At 38.0% G+C, this 15,399-nt stretch overlaps 1 protein-coding gene across 3 annotated transcripts in view; it reads right to left on the bottom strand.

Annotated features, from left to right (window-relative positions):
- Window positions 1-15,399, bottom strand: part of ABCC4 (ATP binding cassette subfamily C member 4 (PEL blood group)) — a 343,233-nt gene that overhangs the window by 77,025 nt on the left and 250,809 nt on the right. The gene's annotated exons all lie outside the window — the stretch shown is intronic.

Raw genomic sequence — 15,399 nt, 5'->3', positions numbered from 1 at the left:
TATTATGTGCCCAACACGACAACAAGAGTGTTCTAGGTTATTAGCTCTTTTGATAGTCAGTTGCCCTAGAAGCAGGTACTATGATTCCCCGTTTTATAGACAAGAAAACTGAGACTTAGAGAGGGTGGGACACTTGAATCCCAAACTATCATGACTTCACAGCTTTACCAGGGAATTCAGGGGGCAGACATTATAGATGAGGAATCCCGAAGGCTTAGTTAACCGTGGGATAAAGAAGTGGTTAATTGCAAATTTGTGCTCAAAAAAGGAAGAACAAAAATTTAATCTTTACCTTTGGAAGTGAAGATTCCTCTTTCTTGGTTTTCTGCCCATAGGTAACATTTACGGAGGGCTGGCGTGCAGGTGGCGCAGTGGTTAAGAACTACAGCTGCTAACCAAAAGATCAGCAATTCAAATCCACCAGCCACTCCTTGGAAACTCTAGGAGGGCAGCTCTACTCTGTCCTAGAGGGTAACTATGAGTTGGGATCAACTCGGCGGCAACAGGTTTGCTTTTGTTTTTGGGTTTTTTTTTTTTGTTGTTTGATTGTGTACCTGGCCACATACTAAATATGTCACGTGTATTAACTAATTTAATCCTCATCTGGGTGCCACCCAGAGGTGCCTCGGAAGACAGGCCTGGTGATCTGTTTCCGAAAGGTCACAGCCTTGAAAACCGTATGGAGCACAGTTCTACTTGGACACACATGGGGTCTCCATGATTTGATGACAACTAACAACAGTAGCCCTAGGAAGTGGTAGTATTACCATCCCATCTTACAGATGAGGAACATCAAGGTCCAGGGAGAGGAAAAGTAACTTGTTCAAGGCTACACAGCATAAATCATGGAGCTGAGGGGCCCACACTGTTAGCCACTATGATACTTAAGCTTGTCTCCAATATACAGCCAACTTTTCATTAAGGAAAAATTTATAACTTATTTGAACCTCTTAATTTGTCTTTAATTTTCCCTCTAGGACACCCTTACTTAACGAATTTCATACTTCATCTACATGCCCAATAAACGGAAAAAAGAAATGTGATAAATTTCTTGATATTTCTTAGAAATCTGAGGAAGAGTTCTGATAATGAGAAAACAACTTATATTGCCTAAAAGTTTCTAATTTTATCATCGAAATGCACATTCAGTTTTCCATCATTAGGATAAGTATTTAAAATGCTCTATTTAACAGTTTGATGATAATAGCAATGGCAGATGCGACTGATCAGGTGTTTACTCCACATACTTAATCCTCACCCCACTCAGGAAGGCAAGTATTAGCCTAATTTTACAAATGAAGAAAATGGACGTCAGAGAAGTTAAATAACTTGTCCAGAGGTTCAGAGGCAGAGAGCGGTGGAACTAGAATCTGAAGTCAGGTTGGCCTGTGCTCACAAACAGCGTTACAATGTTAAAGACTCTTAACGGAAGGAAGTTAAGTGTTAGCTTTCACAATTCTGAACATGCTCCCAACTGAAAACTCACTTGGTATAATAAGACAGCAGCCAGAAGAGCAATCCAAGTCACTGGATGATGCTGATGTAAGTATTAATCTTTATCAAGAAAGTATGCTATATCTTATCATCTCACCCCAACAAGGCTAGCATTAATCCAAAAAACACAAAATAATAAATGCTGGGGAGGTTGTGGAGAGACTGGAAACACTTACACACTGTTGGTGGGAATGTAAAATGGTACAACCACTTTGGAAATCCATTTCGCACTTCTTTAAAAAGCTAGAAATAGAAGTACCATACGATCCAGCTATCCCACCCCTTGGAATATATCCTAGAGAAATAAGAGCTGTCACACCAATAGATATATGCACACCCATGTTCATTGCGGCACTGTTCACAATAGCAAAAATATAGAAACAACCTAGGTGCCCATCAACGGACAAATGGATAAACAAATTATGGTATAGCCACACAATGGAATACTATGCAACGATAAAGAACAACGATGAAGCAGTGAAATGTAACACGGAGGAAGCTAGAGGTCACCATACTGAGTGAATCTAGTCAGTCACAGAAGGACAAATATTGTATAAGACCACTATTATAAGAACTCAAGAAAAGGTTTAAACACAGAAGAAAATATTCTTTGATGGTTACAAGGGTGGGGAGGGAGGGGGAGGGTTATTTACTAACTAGATAGTAGATAAGAATTATCTTAGGTGAAGGCAAGGACAGCACACACTACAGGGGAAGTCAGCTCAACTGGACTAAACCAAAGCTAAGAAGTTTCCTGAATACAATCAAACACTTTGAGGAATACAGCAGCAGGGGTAGGGGTCTGGGGACCATGCTTTCAGGGGACATCTAGGTCAATTGGCATAACAAAGCTTATTAAGAAAATGTTCTGCATCCTACTTTGGTGAGTGGCATCTGGGGTCTTAAAAGTTTGCAAGCGGCCATCTAAGATGCATCCATTGGTCCCAACCACCTGGAGTAAAGGAGAATGAAGAACACCAAAGATACAAGGAAAGTACTAGCCCAAGAAACAGAAAGGGCCACATAAACCAGAGACTTCATCAGGCTGAGACCAGAAGAACTAGACAGTGTCCGGCTACCACCAATGACCGCCCTGACAGGGAACACAACAGAGAGTCCCGGATGGAGCAGGAGAAAGGTGGGGTGCAGAACTCAAATTCTAGTAAGAAGACCAGACTCAATGGTCTAAGACAGGAGGTACCCTGGAAAGCATGGCCCCTGGATTCTCTATCAGCCAGGACTAAAACAATTTCCGAGGCCAACTCGTCAGACAGGGATTGGACTGGACTGTAGGATATAAAGTGATACTCGTGAGGAGTGTGCCTCTTAGCTCAAGTAGGTACAAGAGACTAAACGGGTAGCTTCTGTCCAGAGGTGAGATGGGAAGACAGAGAGGGTTAGGAGCTGGTTGAACGGACATGGGGAATCAGGGGTGGAAAGGAGGAGTGTGCTGTCACAGTATGGGGAGAGCAATTTGAGTCACATAACAATGTATGTATAATTTTTGTATGGGAAAAAATAAAAGTATGCTCTACCGGGGTCTATGACTTCAGGTAATATGAATGCACTTAAGTGTCTACCAGCTATGAAAACGCAGTGCTAGCTTCGTGGGTAGGGTGACTGATGAGACACACAGGTTAATATGGCACCGTCCTAGACGCCTGAAGTTTACAATCGAAGACAGACAAGCATGACTTCTAAGCACAAGGCAGAGAATGCTATGGAAATATAGGGAGGAATACATTGAAACCGTTTAAAGGGTTCTAAGAAGAGACTAGGAGCCCTGGTGGCACAGTGGTGAAAGTGCTCGGCTATTAACCGAAAGGTTGGCAGTGGGAACCCACCAGCCACTCTGTGGGAGAAAGATGTGGCAGTCTGCTTCTGTAAAGATTACAGCCTTGAAAACTCTATGGGGCAGATCTACTCTGTCCTACAGGGTGGTGGTGAGCTGAAATCAACTCGACTGCAACGGGTTTATTTTCTTTTTATAAAAAAGGGACTTAGGAATTAGTGGTTCAATGGCAGAGTTCTCGCCTTTCTTGTGGGAGGCAAGCGTTCGAGTTCCAGGCAACGCACCTTACGTGCAGCCACCACCCGTCTCTTAGTGGAGGCTTGTGTGTTGCTGTGATGCCGAACAGGTTTCAGCAGAGCTTCTAGACTAAGATGAACTAGGAAGAAAGGCCTGGTGAGCTACTTCTGAAAATCAGCCAGGGAAAACCCTATGGAGCACAACAGTCCGATCTGCAGCCACTCACGGGGATGGCGCAGGAGGGGCAGCACTTCATTCCGTTGTGCCTGTGATCCCCTTGAGTCAGGACCACCTGGATGGCAGCTAACAAGAAGAAAGGACTTTTGGCTGAATTTCACAGGCTGGTTTAACAGAGCAATCGAAAGAGTGGCATGAATAATAATTGCACATATTAATCACAGCAGATAGCAATTTTGACCAAGGGGGAGCTGGGCAGCCAGGTTAACTTGCTTGCCTGCATTCACACTGACTGCGTGGGTGCTCACAGCATCAGCCCCTGCATCCTCGGCTCACCGGCACGGTGCCGGGCCACCCACTGCAGCGTTCCCAGGCACGGCTCCGAGGGAAGGATTAGCCGAGTAATACCTTACAGAGACATCCCTTATCATTTCAGAGCTCTTCCAAATCAGTTTTCACAGAGGATCCTCACAGCCACATCGTGAACGAGAAAAGTAAGAACTGTCATTTCCATTTACAGATTAGGAAAGTGAGACTCTGGAGGTTAAGCGGCTGTCCTAAGTTCTCTGGGAAGGTGCTGTGTGTTATGGAGAAAGTCAGGGGCAGTTCGTTCTCAGGGCACCCAAGTGCCACCGAGGCTGGCAGGGTCTGACACAGTGAGCTGCTAAATCCCGAGGAGCGTGCAGGAAAGCCATCGTGACCTGCGACAGCATAGTCAGAAGCCCCTGTGAATCAAGTGGTATTATCTAGATACGTGCTTTTTAAAAAAACATGATCTATATACTTTTTAAGGTGGAAGTTGTTTTGGTGTTAACATTTTTGTGTGAGTAGTAAAATATCTATGTGGATATGGAGTCACTGGGTGGTACAAACGGTTAATTGCTCTACTACCAGCCGAAAGGTTGGCAGTTCGAAACCACTCAGAGGCACCTTGGAAGACAGGCCTGGTGATCTGCTTCTGAAAGGTCACTCTGCATATACTGGGCTGCCATGAGTCGGAATTGACTCAGAGGCGACTAAAAACAACATGTCTACGACAAACCATTTGCCATTTGCACTGTTTTTAAAGTGTACAATTCACTGACATTAACTACACTTACTACGCTGTACAACCAGCACCACTATCCATTTTCACACGTTTTTCATCCTCCTAAACAGAAGCTGGAGCCCTGGTGGTCCAGTGGTTAAGAGCTCAGCTGCTCACCAAAAGGTCGGCAGATCCACCAGCCGCTCCTTGGAAACACTGTGGGGCAGTTCTACTCTGTCCTATAGGGTCGCTATGAGTCAGAATCAACTCGACAGCAATGGGTTTGGTTTTTTTTTCTTTTGGTTTAAACAGAAACTAAGAAGCCCTTGTGGCACAGTGGTTAAGCATTCGGCTGCTAACCCAAAGGCCGGCAGTTCAAACCCACCAGCCACTCCATGGGAGAAAGATGTGGCAGTATGCTTCCGTAAAGATTTATAGCCTTGGAAACCCTATGGGGCAGTTCTACTCTATCCTATAGGGTCGCTATGAGTCCGACTTGACTCGATGGCAAGGGGTTTGGTTTTTTGGGTAAAGGTAACTCAGCACCCCTTGACAACTCCTCATTTCCTCTCTTCCCAGCCCCTCATAACCACTAATAAACTTTTGTCTCTATGTATTTGCCTATTTTAAGTATTTCAGTTAACTGGGGTCATACAAACCAAAACCAAAACCAAACCTGCTGCCACAGAGTCAATTTTGACTCATAGCAACCCTGCAGAACAGAGTAGAACCACCCCATAGGGTTTCCAAGGAATGCCTGGTGGATCTGAACTGCCGACCTTTTGGTTAGCAGCTGAACCCTTAACCACTGTGCCACCAGGGTTCCGGGGTCATACGGTATTTGGCTTTTTGTATCTGACTTCTTTCGTTCTGCATAATGTTTTCAAGGTTCATCCATCTCATAGCGTGTATCAGGACTTCATTTCTCTTTATAGCTGAACAATATGACCCAAATGCATTTAATGTTTCTCCCAGTATCTACTGTGGTGCCAATACAAAAACCAGAGCGAAGAGGAATGGAATTCTGAAGGAGCAAATTCCAATCATCAGTGGAGGAAAATGGGCTGTCTAGCTTCTCTCCTTTCAAGCCTACAGCTGAACACCTTCTTACAGATACTGGATTAACTGGATGCATCCCATCCTGCTACTGAGAAACCAAGCCTTTTCTTTCACACTCATGAGGTGGTCCTCCTAGCTCCTCCTAGATCTGATCTTTATAACTAGTCCATATGACAAATTTCCTCATAATACTGAATAAATTCCCTAATCCTCTACATCCAGATGACAACCAAAGAAACGTACAATTGCTTCCATTCTCTCAAATACCAATCATAGATAACATTCTAGGACGCATATCACATGTCCAGCTTCTCAAGTATTTCACATGCATCATTTAACTCAAATCTAAGTAGGAGGTACTGTCATCTCTGTTTACAAAGGAGGAAACTGAGGCTCAGAAAGGTTAAGCAACCTGCCCAAAGTCATGTTAATTCGGAGTCAGTTTTGAACCCAAGCCTATTCTTTTAACCTCTTTATGACATTGCATTCCATATACATATAAGATTTGTATTTGAAAAATAATTAATTAATACTGAAATATTCCCCCTATGATGGTTAATTTTATGTGTCAATTTGGTTATGGTATGGTGCCTAGTTGATTGGTCAAACACTAGTCTAGATGTTGCTGTGAAGGTATTTTGTAGATGCGGTTAACATTTACAGTCCAAACCAAACCCATTGCCGTCGAGTTGATTTCGACTCACAGTAGCTCTACAGGACAGAGTACAGTTGCCTCATGGGGTTTCCAAGGAGCGGCTGGTGGATTCGAACTGCCGACTTTTTGGTTAGCAGTCATAGCTCTTAACCACTGCGCCACCAAGGCTCCAACATTTACAGTTAGTGGACTTTAAGGAGATTATCCTTGATAATATAGGTGGGCCTCATTCAATCAGCTGCAGGCCTTAAGAGCAAAAACCGAGGTTCCCCAGAGAAGAAGGAATTCTACCTCAAGACTTTAACACAGAAATCCTGGCTGAGTCTCCACCCTGCCCTACAAATGTCAGATTTGAAACTACAACATCAACTCTTGCCTGAGTATCCAGCCTCCTGGCCTGCCCCATGGATTCTGGAGTTGCCAGACTCCAGAATTATGTGAGCCAATTGCTTAAAATAAGTATCTCCTGTCTCTCTCCCCCTCCCTCTCTAAACATACATCCTATTGGTGTTGCTTTTCTGGAGAGCTCTGACAGATACACCCCTATTTTATATATATTTACCCTTTCTCTGCATTTTCTAAATTTTGTTGGGTTTCTGATGGTTGTATCTGTCCTTTCCCATGACGTTCCAAGTCCTAGACCCCTAGCTCACAGAGCAGAGTTGAGCATAAGAAGCATACTATTAAAGGCTTGCCAATAGAACACACTGACATTTTGACTTAAACTACTGTTGAAATCAGAAGAAAAAAAACTGTCATAAGAACAATGAGTTCTAAGCCCAGAATTAAAATGCCTTGAAGAAGAAGAAAAAAAAAAAAAAAAAAGAGCCAAATTTAACTGTAATAAATACATAAAACTTCTGGATATAAAATCAGGTTGAATACTTCACAGGTTCAACATCTGGATCTGAATAGTGGTAAAAAGGTAAACATTTTCCCCAGGAAGACTCTCCCTCTAGAATTAATATTGTATTTTAACATTATAGATTTTAACATACTCTGTTCACAAGTACAGTTTTAAATACAAGTACCTGTTTGCTCATTTGGCACTGAACTACCAAACAGCTTCCATTTCTGTAGGAATTCCTAGGTGTCTACCCACAATGTTCTTGAAACTAAATTCCATGGGATTCTGTTCCTGCTAGTCTTTGGGATGCTTGTGCCAAAGAGCATGTTTCCCATAAACAGAAGTAAAAATGTATTCTTATTTTATGCAAATAAGTACGTCACCCGTACTTCTGGCTCACTCTATTGCTCATCTGAATTCTCTCTATATACTTTTATTAGGCACAAAATGAAATATGTATTTAATCATTAGGGCCACTCCATCAGAAGACAGTATTTTTACTATTTGTTTACAGTATTAAAAATAAAATCAGGATCATTAAAATTGTTAACATCTCAAAACAGCTTGAAAGCTTTTAATTCTGCTGTCAGACTCTTCACAATCCGGTTCCAAATTGTGATAAGTACAAATCTTCTAGATTGCCTTGAACTACTGATTTTGCAGAAGATATGACTTAAGGGCAATAAACAAAGCAAGACTCACTTCTTGGCAAGAAAACACGGCAAGATTTTCTTCTGATTTAGAAAGGAAAAAAACTGATGCCTAGGTTTTTGTTTGTTTGTTTGTTTTTTAATCAGTAAGCTATTTACTGATATGGGTGTAGGTGAAATTTGTTTTGGAAACATATGAGATAAAAAAAAATTATCTCTAAATGAAAGGACTATCATATAGTTTGTGCTGCTGGCTAAAATACGATTATCATGGAGGCACAAAGATTTTGAACAGGTCACACAAAACTCTATAAACGTAATTACGGGATAAAATATCTCTACCAGAGCATACATGTTACCCTTCAACTACAGGATGAAGAGAAGCAAAGGGAAAAATATGGATGGCTGTAAAACGTAACCTCCTAAATGCTTTCTTTTGAGCACCAGCATCAAGTCGGTGGTGTAAATTACATATTAATACGGCACCTTGCATGTCTCAGAGAGTTCAGAGGTCAACTCTGGTTCCCATGTCTATTATCTTTATAGGATTCACTTTGGGAAATCCCTCCTTTATCACCTTTATTTCCTTTGACCTTATCCAACTCAGCTCACTCTGTTAAACCAGAATGTTGGTGCATCTTATTTATATGAAACATCTACACAGACTCTAACGTGAAGCTTTTCTAAACTTGTACTTTCCTTGGGATACACTCATCAGCTTTTGGTCCCTCATTTGGCTGCCCCGGATCTTTTCACATCAATGCCAGCTCTCAGACCTGCGTCCTCATTCACTTGGCCCTTATTCCTGAGTCACAGCTAACTCCACTAACAAATGACTGGTGTTTGGTTTACAATCTGTTTACCAGCCCACACAGAAGGCATATGGGAAACACGGCATGTATCTTCCTTCGTGTTCAGTATATCTCATTTAGCAAGAACTTTGCTTCTACTTTTTTTTCAATGTTAATGTTAAAGCTCAAGGCTAGAAGTTGGGTTTCTGATGGTTGTATCTGGCCTTTCCCATGATGTTCCAAGTCCTAGACCCCTAGCTATATGCTACTTTCAAAATACACATCTTTAAAATAATGACATATAAAGCTTGGAAGTAAAAGGCTGCAAAAAAGATACTTCATGAACACTCTAACCGAAAGAAAGCTGGAGTATCTATATATAATTTATGGCAGGAAGAATTCCTAGAAATAAACGAAAATAATTCATAAGGATAAAGGGTCAATTTATTTGGAAAGTATTTTAAAAAATCTAAGTATATACGCACCTACTAACATACCTTCAAAACGTATACAGCAAAATCTGACAGAACTACGAGAGAAACAGACAAGACCACAATCATTGTGGCGTAATTTAACCCACTAATCTCAATAAATGATAGCATAAGCAAATAAAAAAAAAATCAACAGAGATGTAGAAGATTTGAAAAACATGATTAACAATCTTGACCTAATTAAGAAATAATATTGCAGCTAACACCTGCATAATATAGATTCTTTTCATCTGTACCTATAATAGGTCATAAAGCAAATATTAACAAATTTCAGAGGATAGAAATTATACACAGTAAATTCTGACCAAAGTAGACTTAACAAGAAATCAATTACAAAAACATAACTAGGAAATCACTAAATGTTTGGGAGTCAAACAGGATACTTCTAAATAACACATGGCTCAAAGAAGAAATGATAATGGAATTAGAAAGTATTGTGAAATAAAAGAAAAATGAAAATTAATCATATTGAAAGGTGAAGGCTACAACTAAAGCTGTGCTTAGAGGTAAATTTATAGCTTTAAACACACACACACACACACACACACACACACACACACACAATCTTTAAAGAATAGCTAAAAATTAATGAATATCCATCTTGAGAAGATAGTAAAAGAATGGCTTATTAAACTAACGTATATAGAAGAATGGAAATAAGATAAAAGCAGAAATTAATGAAGTAAAAAACTAACTTCCAAGGAGTAAAGCAACAAATCCAAAGCTTGGTTCTTTGAAAACACTAATAAAATTAATAAGCTCCTATCAACACTGACCAAGAAAAAGAGAAAAAATTACCATTATCAGGAATTAAGAGAGGGAACAAGAAATCCTATAGCCATTTAAAAAAGGATATAACAAACTTTGCGCCATTAATTTAAAAAATTTGATGCAAAAATAAACTTATTGAAAAAAATAATTTACTTAAACTGACATAAGAAGAAACAGAAAATATGAATAATTTTATACAATTTAAGAATTTAAATCCACAATTTAAAAACTTTTCACACAAAAACTTCAGGCCCAGATGATTTTACAAGTAAATTTTATCAAAAAGTTTTACCACATTGTTCCAGGGAATTGAGTTCGGCATTATCTTGATATGTTGTTAGGTGCTATCGAGTCAATTCCGACTCATAGTGACCCTATGTACAAAAAAATGAAACACTGCCTGGTCCTGCACCATCACTTATCTTGATACAAAAACCAGAAAAAGATATTAAAAGAAAGGAAAATTACAAATCAACCTGTTTCACGAGCATATACACAAAATTCCTAAAGAAGATAAAAGTAACTGAATCTAACAACATATAAAAGTATAAAACTTCATAATCAAATTGTGTTCATTCCAGGAATTCAAAGTCATTTTAATATTTGACAATTAATCAATCATTGTATTTACCATACCGACAGACTAAAGGAGAAGAACCAGATGACCATCTCAATAGTTGCAGAAAAAACATTTGCTAAAATGCAACAATCATCAATGATTTTAAAAAATCCCCTTAGGAAACGAGGATTACAAAGATGTCTTCTTAATCTGATAAAGGGCATCTACCAAAAAAAAAAAAAAAAACCTACTGTAAATACAATATTTAATGCTGGAATATTGGAAGTTTTCCCTTTGGGACTTGGAAAGGACAGGAAGCCTGCTATCCCTATTTCTATTCAAAAATATACTGGAAGTCCTAGTCAGTGCAATAAAGCAAGAAAAATTAAAGGTATAAGTAATGAAAATGAAAAAATAAAACCATAATTATTTATAGGTATCATGTTTGTGTATGCAGAAAATCTAAAGGAATCTATATAGCTTAACTATTAGAATAAGTAATTTTAGTAAGGATCCTACACAAGGTCAATATATAAAAAAATCAATTATATTTCTATATACTAGCAACAAACAATTTAAAAAAAACAAAACTTGTTGCCGTTGAATCAATTCTGACTCACAGCAACCCTAGAGGACAGAGTAGAACTGCCCCATTGGGTTTCTAAGGAGTGGCTCTTGGATTCAAAATGCCAACCTTTTGGTTAGCAGCCAAGCTCTTAACCACTGCGTCACCAGGGCTCCAACAAACAATTAGAAAGTGAAAAAACTTAAAAGATGCTATTTACAACAGCATTGCCCTGGTGGCACAGTGGTTAAGAGTTCGGCTGATAACCAAAAAGTTGGCAGTTCAAATCTACCAGCCGCTCCTTGGAAACCCTATAGGGCAGTTCTACTCTGTCCTATAAGGACGCTATGAATTGGAATTTTTTTGTTTGTTTTCATCTATGCCAGACGTCTACATTGAAAACTATAAAATATTACTGAGAGGATTTAAAAAGAAGACCTAAAAAAAATAAAAGAATAAAGCATGTTTATGGATTCAAACGCTTGCCATAAATTTAATGTGATATCAACACAAATGCCAGTAAGTATTTTTGAAGAAATTGATAAGTAAAATTTATATGAAAATATAAAGGGCCAAGACAGTTTTGAAAAAGAATAAAGTTGAAGGACTTAAAACACCACCAGATACTAAGACTTATCACACAGCTACCAGCTTAGTTACCTCACACTGCTGTAACAGAAATACCACGATTGGGTGACTTTAAAGAACAGAAATACAGATGTCTGAATTCAGGGGATGCTCTACGGGGAGGTCCCTCCTTGTCTGTTTCAGCTTCTAATAGCTGCCGGCAATGCTTCGTATTCTTTTGCTTATAGACAGGTCCTCACATTGCATCTGTCTTCCTCCTTTATGTGTCTCTGTGTCTATTCTGCTCTTTTGATGAGTCAGAGGTAATTAGGTTTGGGATCCATTGTACTCTGGCATGACTTAATTAACATAACAAAGAAAATTCTATTTCCAAACAGGGTCACATCCACAGGTCTAGGGGCCAGGACTCCAATATATATTTTTGGGAGACATAGTTCACTCCAGAATAGCTACGGTAATCTAAAGAGCATAATACTGGCATAACGATAGACAAAATGATCTTGAGAACAGAAGAGAATCCAAAATCAGATCTATACCTCTATAGTCATTTAATCTGTGACCAAGGCAACACTATGACACAGTGAGGTAAAGAAGAGGTTTTTCAATAAATGGTGCTGGTTCAATTGGATATCCATATGGGAAAAAATAAATCTCGGACTCAGTATCTAAAACCGTAACAGAAAAATCAAAGCCAAGTGGATCATAAACATAAATGTGAAAAGTAAAACAATAAAGTCCCTAGAAGATTAAAAAACAAAAAACTTCACGACTCTGGAATAGGTAAAGATTTCTTAACTGAGATTGAAAAAAGCACTAACCATCAAAGAAAAGACTGATAAATGTGTTTATAAAAACACAGAATCAAGGGAGTAAAAACGCAATCCATAAAATGAGGGAAGGTATCTTCAAACATATACATATGATTAAAAAAAAAAAACTGTATTCAGAAGATATAAAGAACTCCCACAAATAAACAAGAGCAAAACAGAGCACCCAACAGAAAAACTGGCAAGACACTTAAACAGGTACTTTACAAAACATAATATTCAAATGGCCAATAAACAAATGAAAGGTAGAAACTACAGAAATAAGCCAAATGGAAATGGCTAGAAACAACACATAGGATATCAAAAATAAAGAACTCACTCAAAGGGCTTACAGCAGACAAGAGAAAGGATCAGTGATCCTGATCAACAGAAACTATCCAAAATGAAACATAGAAAGACTGAAAAAACTGAAGAAAATATCCAAGAAGTGTGTCGCAATATAAACGAGTCTAATGTGTATGTAATTGGAGTCTCAAAAGGGAAGGAGGGGAGAGAGAGAGAGGAGAAGAAATATTAGAAGAGATAAAGGCTCGTAATTTCCCCAAACTAAAGAAAAACATCAACCCACATATCAAAGAATCTCAGTGAACTCCAAGTAGGACACTATACACATGTAATAAGACTGCTGAAAACCAGTGACAAAGGAGCAAGCTTGTATGCAGCCACTGGAAAAAGTCACATAATGTAAAGAGAAGCAAGGATAGAAATGATGGATGATTTCTCAACAGAAACAATAATGGGAGAAAACAACGGAGTGACACCGTTTCTACTAAAATAAAAAAATTTCAAACTAGAATTCTGTACCTACTGAAAAGTTCATTTACATACAGAGGCAAAATAAAGACGTGTTCTGATAGAGAAAAGCTGAGAGAATTTGTCTCCAGCAGATCAACAAGAAATGCTAAAAGAAGTTCTTCAGAATGAAAGGCAATGTTACTAGATGGAAGTCCAGGCATCAAAAAGGAATTATGACCACCAGAAAATATAAACACATGGATAAAATAAAAACATCATTTTATTATCTTTATAGTACGTATCCACGCACACATATATATAAATATTTAAATTTATTTAAACGACTATTGACAATGTTCAAAGGAAAAACAAACTATATTGCGGGGTTTATGGCATATGTATGAGGAAACAATATGAAAACACGAGTACACAGGAAAGAGGAAATGACCTTATAAAGTGATAATGTTCCTCATTGTGAATTTGATTAAGATATTATTTGAAAGAAGGATATGATAAGTTAAAAATACATATTGTAAACACTATAGTAACCATGAAAAATAACACAAAAAGTGATAGTTCAAAATGGAATAGAAAAGATAAAATAATATTTTAAAAAATATTCTATTCACCCTGAAGAAGGAAGGAAAGGAAAGAGAACAAAGGACAAATGGAAATCTACCAACATGGTAGATTTAAACCCAACCATATCAATAATTACATTAAATGTATATGGATTAAACATACTAAGAAAAAGAAGAGATTGTCAGATAAAATTAAAAAAGCAAGAACCAACTAAACGTTGCTTACAAGAAGTACTTTAAATACAAAGAGACAGACTGAAACTAAAGTATAGGAAAAGAGCATGTAAGAGCCTAAGTATAAAGTAGCTAGTGTGGCTAAATAATAGAATTTAAGACAAAAATTGTTATCAGGGATAAAGAGGGACACTTCATATTGATAAAAGGTCAATTTACCAAGAAGACATAGCAATTATCCATATACACACACATCTACCTAATAACATCTTCAAAAGAAATAAACCAAATATTGACAGAACTAAGAGGTAAAAAAGATAAATTCACAGTCATAGTTAAAGATTTTAATACCCCTCTCTCAGTAATTGACAGAACAACTACACAAAAAATCCAATCAAGGTATTGAACATATGAACATTATTAACCAACTTTACCTGTCACTTTTAGAACGTTATACCCCACAACTACAGAATGTACATGTTTTACAAGTACACAGTGGATCTTTTACCAAGGTAGAATGCTGGACAATTAAGAAAAAAAGGTGGGGGGAGGGGGGTGGCTCATTAAATTTCAAAAGATCAGATACTTACAGAACATTTTCTCTGAATACAGCCAGATTAATTAGGAATCAATGGCAATAAGATATTAAGAAAATCCCCAAATTTTTGGAGATGAAGTGACACAGCCCTAAGTAACACATCACTAAAAGATGACATCACTAAAAGATGACATCACTAAAAGATGACATCACGAAGTCAACCCCATCTTTGAATCTGAACTGAATGATATTGAAAACACAACATATCAAAACTTATGGATGCAGCTAAACAAGACTTAAAGGGAAATTTGTAGCTTTAAATGCCTACAATAGAAAAGGCACATAAAAATCTATGGTCTAATATTCAATCTTAAGAAGCTAAAGAAAGAAGGGCAAATTAAAACAACATAAGTCAAAAAACAAAAGAAATAACAAATATAAAAATAGAAATCAATAAAGTGGAAAAACTGACAAATTATAGTGGAAAACAGCAAAGCCCAAACTTGGTTCACTGAAAAGATCAACAAAATTTATAAACCTAGAGCTAAATTGACTGAGAGAGAAAAGCAGAAAGAGAGAAACATAAATAATGTCAAGAATAAGTGAGAATTTCACTATAGATCATATAGTCATTAAATGGACAAACGAGGAAATACTATGAACTACTTTATTATGTCAGTTGCAATAATACGCGTTTCTTTACGTACCCTTTTGCCTTGGTTCTTTGGAAAAATAGCATGAGAGAATTTTTCCGCTAAACCCTGAGGATTTACCTTTGCTCTAGTTTTCTACCCCAGAGAGTTTGTTACTTTTGTCCAGGTTGATTGACATTTCCTGGGTA

This window comes from Trichechus manatus, unplaced genomic scaffold (assembly GCF_000243295.1).
Source record: "Trichechus manatus latirostris isolate Lorelei unplaced genomic scaffold, TriManLat1.0 scaffold00013, whole genome shotgun sequence".
Taxonomy (NCBI): Eukaryota; Metazoa; Chordata; class Mammalia; order Sirenia; family Trichechidae; genus Trichechus; species Trichechus manatus.
Note: the sequence above shows the minus strand (reverse complement) of the source record. Positions and strands in the feature narration are given on the sequence as shown.